Here is an 8,647-nt window from a genome sequence, read left to right as displayed (position 1 = left end):
AAAGTTTGAGATTATTTAAGTACGAAATAATTGCTTGGCTTGTCATCGGGGGTGTAGAATTTGGGAACATCTTTGTGTGACGAAAATGAAGCATAGCCTAACTATATGATTTTGTAGGGATGAACTTTCTTTAGCCATGTTATTTTGAGAAAACATGATTGCTTTGATGAGTATGCTTGAAGTGTTACTATTTCTTTTATCAATATGAACTTTTATTTTGAATCATTTGGATCTGAACATTCATGCCACAATAAATAAAATTACATTGAGAATTATGCTAGGTGGCATTCCACATCAAAAATTCTATTTTTATCATTTACCTACTCGAGGACGAGCAGGAATTAAGCTTGGGGATGCTTGATCCGTCTCCAACGTATCTATAATTTTTTATTGTTCCATGCTATTATATTATCCATTTTGGATGTTTATGGGCTTTATTTTACACATTTATATCATTTTTGGGACTAACCTACTAACTGGAGGCCCAGCCCGTATTGCTGTTTTTTGCCTATTGCAGTATTTCAAAGAAAAGGAATATCAAACGGAGTCCAAACGGAATGAAACCTTCGGGAGCGTGATTTTTGGAACGAACGTGATCCGATGAACTTGGAGTGCAAGTCAAGAAGCTAACGAGGAGGCCAGGAGATAGGAGGGCGCGCCCACCCCTCCTGGGCGCGCCCCTGTCTCCTGGGCCCCACAGGCGGCCACCAGCGTACTTCTTCCTCCTATATATACCTACGTACCCCGAAAACATCCAGGGAGCCAACGAAACACAATTTCCACCACCGTAACCTTATGTATCCGTGAGATCCCATCTTGGAGCCTTCGCCGGTGCTCCGCCGGAGGGGGAATCGACCATGGAGGGTTTCTACATCAATGACATAGCCCCTCCGATGAGTTGTGAGTAGTTTACCACAGACCTTCGGCTCCATAGTTATTAGCTAGATGGCTTCTTCTCTCTTTTTGGATCTCAATACAATGTTCTCCCCCTCTCTTGTGGAGATCTATTCGATGTAAACTCTTTTTGCGGTGTGTTTTTGTCGACATCCGATGAATTGTCGGTTTATGATCAAGTTTATCTATGAATAATATTTGAATCTTCTCTGAATTCTTTTATGTATGATTGAGTTATCTTTGCAAGTCTATTCGAATTATCAGCTTGGTTTGGCCTACTAGATTGATCTTTCTTGCCATGGGAGAAGTGCTTAGCTTTGGGTTCAATCTTGTGGTGTCCTTACCCAGTGACAGAAAGAGTTGCAAGGCACGTATTGTATTGTTTCCATCGAGGATAAAAAGATGGGGTTTATATCATATTTCTTGAGTTTATCCCTCTACATCATGTCATCTTTCTTAATGCGTTACTCTGTTCTTATGAACTTAATACTCTAGATGCATGCTGGATAGCGGTCTATGTGTGGAGTAATAGTAGTAGATGCAGGCAGGAGTCGGTCTGCTTGTCACGGACGTGATGCCTATATACATGATCATGCCTAGATAATCTCATAATTATTCGCTTTTCTATCAATTGCTCGACAGCGTAATACTTATGCTATCTTGAGAGAAGCTACTAGTGAAACCTATGGCCCCCGGGTCTATCTTTTATCATATATGCTTTCAATCTACTTTTATTTGTATCTATATTATAAAATAACAAAAATATATTTATCTTAACATATTATCTCTATCAGATCTCACTTTCGCAAGTGGCCGTGAAGGGATTGACAACCCCTTTATTGCGTTGGTTGCGATTTCTTTGTTCGTTTGTGTAGGTGCGTGGGACTTCTGAGGAGCCTCCTACTGGATTGATACCTTGGTTCACAAAAACTGAGGGAAATACTTATGCTACTAATGCTGCATTACCCTTTCCTCTTCAAGGAAAACCAACGCAAGCTCAAGACGTAGCAAGGCCACAACGCAATCTTATTTAGATTTGGTGAAGATGGTGAGAGACTGTGAAAATAGCAAACCCTATCAAAGGAACGCTGAGCCTCCAGTGTGTATATATATATGTAGTGCGGTGAGAGTGTGGAGAGTGCAAACCTTAGCGAACAACACTGAGGCTCCAACTTATATAGTGTACTACATATATATATTGTATTACAGACTGAGCTCCGGTGCCTTAACTGCACCTGCCTTTGGCTGTATGACAGGTGGGCCAGCCACATTTTTGGGCCCACCTGTCATACACCCAAAGGCAGGTGCACTAAGTCAATGAAGCTGCGTCCGTATAGTACTCGTGTATACTACTAATATATAGCGGAGTGGTTTCTTATTCTCTCCATAACAACCGTTTTAAATTGTGTAAGTACGAAACTAAACTATTTATTTAACGTACAAGTGAAGAAAACTACTACTTCCGATGAACTAACGATCCACGCGTCCTGGTAGCACTTCCTGTGCTTCACGTGCGGTACACTACCCTCCCTTAAGTGAACAACCACACATGCGCCAAATTATCGGAAACGTGTGAGAGCGTGTACAAATAAAGAATTTTAATTTCAATTATCGGAAAGGTTTGAGAGTATGTACAAGTTGCCCTCTCCCAATAATTATGGTTTGTTGTGTTCGGCCTAAACTTGGTCAAACTTTAAAAAGTTTGACTTCAGTCAAATCTAATATGCAGAGTAAATAAAAATGGAGAGTGATACGTCTCCGTCGTATCTATAATTTTTTATTATTCCATGCCAATATTCTACAACTTTTACATACTTTTGGCAACTTTTTATACTATTTTTGGGACTAACATATTGATCCAGTGCCCAGTGCCAGTTCCTATTTGTTGCATGTTTTTTGTTTCGCAGAAAATCCATATCAATCGGAGTCCAAATGAGAAAAAAACTGATGGAGAATTCTTTTGGAATATATGTGAATTTTGGGAAGCAGAATCAAAGCAAGGCGATGCGTGAGGGGCCACGAGGGTGAGGGGCGCGCCCCAGGGGGTCAGGCGCGCCCTGGGCCATCGTGGACACTCCGTAAGGCGGTTGGTGCCCTTCTTATGACGCAAGAAAGCCAATATCCACATAAAGAATGTGTCCAAATTTTCAACCCAATCTAGGAATTTAAAAAATGGTGAAAGGGCAGAATCAGGGAGCGCAGGAACAGAGAGAGACAGAGAGACAGATCCAATCTCGAAAGGGCTCTCGCCCCTTCGCCATCATGGAAGCCATGGACCAGGGGGTAAACCCTTCTCCCATCTAGGGGGAAGGTCAAGGAAGAAGAAGAAGGAGGGGGACTCTCTCCCCCTCTCTCCCGGTGGCGCCGGAACGCCGCCGGGGCCATCATCGTGTGACGATGATTTACACCAACACCTCCGTCATCTTCACCAACATCTTCATCACCTCCCCCCATCTATCTACAGCGGTCCACCCTCCCGCAACTTGCTGTACCCTCTACTTGAACATGGTGCTATATGCTTCATATTGTTATCCAATGATGTGTTGCCATCCTATGATGTCTGAGTAGATTTTCGTTGTCCTATCGGTAATTGGTGAATTGCTATGATTGGTTTAATTTTCTTATGGTTATGTTGTTGTCCTTTGGTGCCCATCATATGAGTGCGCGCGTGGATCACACCATAGGGTTAGTTGTATCTTGATAGGACAATGTATTGGAGGGCAAGAGTGACAGAAGCTTCAACCTGGCATAGAAATTGATGCATACGGGATTGAAGGGGGACCAATATATTTTAATGCTATGGTTGGGTTTTACCTTAATGAGTGTTAGTAGTTGGGGATGCTTGTTAATAGTTCCAATCATAAGTGCATAGAATTTCAAGTCAGGGATGACATGCTAGCAGTGGCCTCTCCCACATAAAACTTGCTATAGGTCTAGTAAAGTAGTCAATTGCTAGGGACAATTTCGCAAATCCTACCACCACTTTTCCACACTCGCTATACTAACTTTATTTTGTCTTTATCTAAACAGCCCCTAGTTTTTATTTGCATGCTCTTTATATTCTTGCAAACCTATCCAAAAACACCTACAAAGTACTTCTAGTTTTATACTTGTTCTAGGTAAAGCGAACGTCAAGCGTGCGTAGAGTTGTATCGGTGGTCAATAAAACTTGAGGGAATATTTGTTCTACCTTTAGCTCCTTGTTGGGTTCGACACTCTTACTTATCAAAAGAGGCTACAATTGATCCTCTATACTTGTGGGTTATCAAGACCTTTTTCTGGCGCCATTACTGGGGAGTTATAGCGCTAGGTGAATATTCTCATGTGTGTTTGTTTGCTTTATCACTAAGTAGTTTTTATTTTGTGCTCTTGTTTTCTATCTTTAGTTATGGGTAGGAAATGCAAAATACCAAAAAATTAGTTGTACCTACTAAACTAATGGTTGAAGAACCACTCAAAATCTATCACACTACTGAAGCTTATTACTTGGATCATCTTCGATCTCTATGTGCTCGGGCTGAAACCCCAACTAGCTTAGTTGAGGGGAAAATCTTTAGATGAGCATGCTTGTTATGTGTGACACACATATCTGAAAAAGGGAAACTTTTACTGGATCAAATTCATCGTTTACAGTGTTGTGCTTGGAATTTATGTGAAATATATGATTGTACTTGTTGTTCTAAAGACCCTAAGAAACACCTTCCTTACCAATGTGAGTTTAGTGATAATGGAATCGTATCTTCGTATACTAAGGGTGTTTATAATTACTATGATGTTAAACAAATTGAAGAATTTGTTGCTTTTAGGGGTACTTGTGAAATTGCTTATTTTATTGAAGAGTGTGATACTACTCTCTACCATTCTGAAAATTTGGCCATACTTAAATATTTCTATGATAATTATGCTTCTAATCCTTATATTAAACCATATATTAAGGACTCCTTCGCTGTCTGAGAAGAGATTAATATTTTGCAGGAGTCTATGGAAGAAGAAATTAATGACATTGTGAGCTCATTGGATGAAAGAGATGAGGAGGAGAGCGAAGAACAAAAGGAGGAAGAGCGGATTGATCACCCGTTCCCACCATCTCATGAGAGTACTTCTTTATCCCATACATTGTTTAATTTCCCTTCAAATTTACCGAAGGATGAATGCTATGATGATTGTTATGATCCCATTGCTTCTTTTGAAATACCCCTTTCTGATGATGCTTGCTATGCTTCTGGCCAAGATGCCAATATGGATTATGCTTATGGAGATGAAGTTGCTATAGTTCATTATGTTAAACATGAATTTGTTACTATTGCACCGACACATGATAGTCCTATTATCTTTTTGAATTCTCCCGACTACACTATATCGGAGAAGTTTGCCCTTATTAAGGATTATATTGATGGGTTGCGTTTTACTACTACACATGATGATTTTGATAGATATAATATGCATGTGCTTGCTGCTCCTACTTGCAATTATTATGAGAGAGGAACTACATCTCCGCCTCTCCATGTTTCCAATAAGATAAAATTGCAAGAAACTGTTTATACTATGCATTGGCCTTTACTATGTGTGCATGAATTGTTCTTTTATGACATGCTGATGCATAGGAAGAGAGTTAGACTTCGTTGTTGCATGATATATGTTACTTCGTGCTCACTACTAAGTCACAAATCATTGTTAATGAAAATTGGCTTTGATATACCTTGGGATCCGGGTGGATCCATTACTTGAGCACTATATGCCTAGCTTAATGGCTTTAAAGAAAGCGCTGCCAGGGAGACAACACGGAAGTTTTAGAGAGTCACTTATTTCTGTTGAGTGCTTTTATAGAGTTTAGAAATAAAACAAAATAAAATAAAGAGGGTAACCCAAACATTTCAAAAAGGAAAGTGAAAGTGAGAGAGACAAACATTGTTGAAGTGGGGGGGCTCCTTGAACTTTGTTCATGCTCACAAAAACTTTGTGAATCTTGATTGCAGAAACTTTTCAACAAAAATAATTATCCTCTTGTACAACTCCATTGTATTATAAAAATAATGTGCCAAGGTTTTCCTTTATGATGATTAGATTGCTTGTTTGTTTGTGTGGTGCAAAACAAAAACTTTGGCTGTAGTGCGCAATTTTACATTTTTTTACTGGAACGTCAAACGGTTCTGGAACTTTCTGCACTATCAATCTAAACAAATTGTTTATTTTTCCTACTTTATCAAAAAAATTGGAGTACCAGAAGTATGGTGAATGTTCAGATTACAACAGACTGTCCTGTTTAAGATAGATTCTGTTTTTGATACATTGTTTGCTTGTTTTGATGAAACTATCGATTTCTATCAGTGGATTAAGCCATGGAAAAGTTATATTACAGTAGCTACAATGCAAAAACAAAATATGAATTGGTTTGCAACAGTACTTAGAGTAGTGATTTGCTTTATTATACTAACGGATCTTACCGAGCTTTCTGTTGAGTTTTGTGTGGATGAAGTGATCAAAGATCAAGGAGGTCTCGATATGAGAAGGAGGAGAGGCAAGAGCTCAAGCTTGGGGATGCCCAAGGCATCCAAGTAAATATTCAAGGAAACTCAATCGTCTAAGCTTGGGGATGCCCCGGAAGGCATCCCATCTTTCTTCAACAAGTATCTGTATGTTTTCGGTTTCATTTCGTTCATGTGATATGTGAAAATCTTGGAGTGTCTTTTGCATTTTGTTTTAACTTTTATTTGATGCACCATGCTGGTATGAGATAGTCCATGGTTGATTTATGGAATGCTCTTTGCACTTCACTTATATCTTTTGAGTATGGCTTTATAGAATGCTTCATGTGCTTCACTTATATCATTTGAAGCATGGATTGCCTGTTTCCCTACACATAGAAAACCGCCATTTGTAGAATGCTCTTTTGCTTCACTTATATTGGTTAGAGCGTGCGCATATCTTTTGTAGAAAGAATTAAACTCTCTTGCTTCACTTATATTTACTCAGAGAGTTGACAAGAATTGGTCATTCACATGGTTAGTCATAAAATCCTACATAAAACTTGTAGATCACTGAATATGATATGTTTGATTCCTTGCATTAGTTTTGTGATATAAAATGCTGATATTAGAGTCATGCTAGTGGGTAGTTGTGGATTGTAGAAATACTTGTGTTGAAGTTTTTGATTCCCGTAGCATGCACGTATGGTGAACCATTATGTAACGAAGTTGGAGCATGAGGTATTTATTGATTGTCTTACTTATGAGTCGCGGACGGGGACGAGCGATGGTCTTTTCCTACCAATCTATCCCCCTAGGAGCATGCACGTGGTACTTTGTTTCGATGACTAATAGATTTTTGCAATAAGTATGTGAGTTCTTTATGACTAATGTTGAGTCCATGGATTATACGCACTCTCACCCTTCCATCATTGCTAGCCTCTTCGGTACCATGCATTGCCCTTTCTGACCTCGAGAGTTGGTGCAAACTTCGCCGGTGCATCCAAACCCTGTGACACGATACGCTCTATCACACATAAGCCTCCTTATATCTTCCTCAAAACAGCCACCATACCTACCTATCATGGTATTTCCATAGCCATTATGAGATATATTTCCATGCAACTTCCATCATCATCATATACATGACTTGAGCATTTATTGTCATATTGCTTTGCATGATCGTAAGATAGCTAGCATGATGTTTTCATGGCTTGTCCATTTTTTTGATGTCATTGCTATGCTAGATCATTGCACATCCCGGTACACTGCCAGAGGCATTCCTATAGAGTCATATCTTTTTGCTAGTATCGAGTTGTAATATTGAGTTGTAAGTAAATAGAAGTGTGATGATCATCATTATTAGAACATTGCCCCATGTGAGTTATCAAAATAAAAGTGGCCAAAGAAGCCCCCCAAAAAAAAGCCAAAGAAGCCTAAAAAAGAGAGAAAAAAAATAAAAAAAAGAGAAAAGAGAGAAGGGACAACGTTACTATCCTTTTACCACACTTGTGCTTCAGAGTAGCACCATGTTCTTCATATAGAGAGTCTCTTGAATTATCACTTTCACATACTAGTGGGATTTTTCATTATAGAACTTGGCTTGTATATTCCAACAATGGGCTTCCTCAAGTTCCCTAGGTCTTCATGAGCAAGCAAGTTGGATGCACACCCACTTAGTTTCCAGTTTGAGCTTTCATACACTTATAGCTCTTAGTGCATCCGTTACATGGCAATCCCTACTCCTTGCATTGACATCAATTGATGGGCATCTCCATAGCCCGTTGATTCGCCGCATCTATGTGAGACTTTCTCCCTTTTTTGTCTTCTTCACACAACCTCCACCATCATATTCTATTCCACCTATAGTGCTATGTCCATGGATCAAGCTCATGTATTGCGTGAAAGTTGAAAAGGTTTGAAAACGTCAAAAGTATGAAACAATTGCTTGGCTTGTCATCGGGGTTGTGCATGATTTGAATATTTTGTGTGGTGAAGATGGAGCATAGCCAGACCATATGATTTTGTCGGGATAACTTTCTTTGGCCATGTCATTTTGAAAAGACATGATCGCTTTATTAGTATGCTTGAAGTATTATTGTCTTAATGTCAAATGATAGACTATTTCTTTGAATCACTCGTGTCTTAATATTCATGCCATGATTAGATTACATGATGAAGATTATGCTAGGTAGCATTCCACATCAAAAATTATCTTGTTTATCATTTACCTACTCGAGGACGAGAAGGAATTAAGCTTGGGGATGCTGATATGTCTCCGTCCTATC

This window comes from Triticum aestivum, chromosome 3B (genome assembly GCF_018294505.1).
Source record: "Triticum aestivum cultivar Chinese Spring chromosome 3B, IWGSC CS RefSeq v2.1, whole genome shotgun sequence".
Lineage (NCBI taxonomy): Eukaryota > Viridiplantae > Streptophyta > Magnoliopsida > Poales > Poaceae > Triticum > Triticum aestivum.
This window is presented reverse-complemented; position numbering follows the sequence as displayed.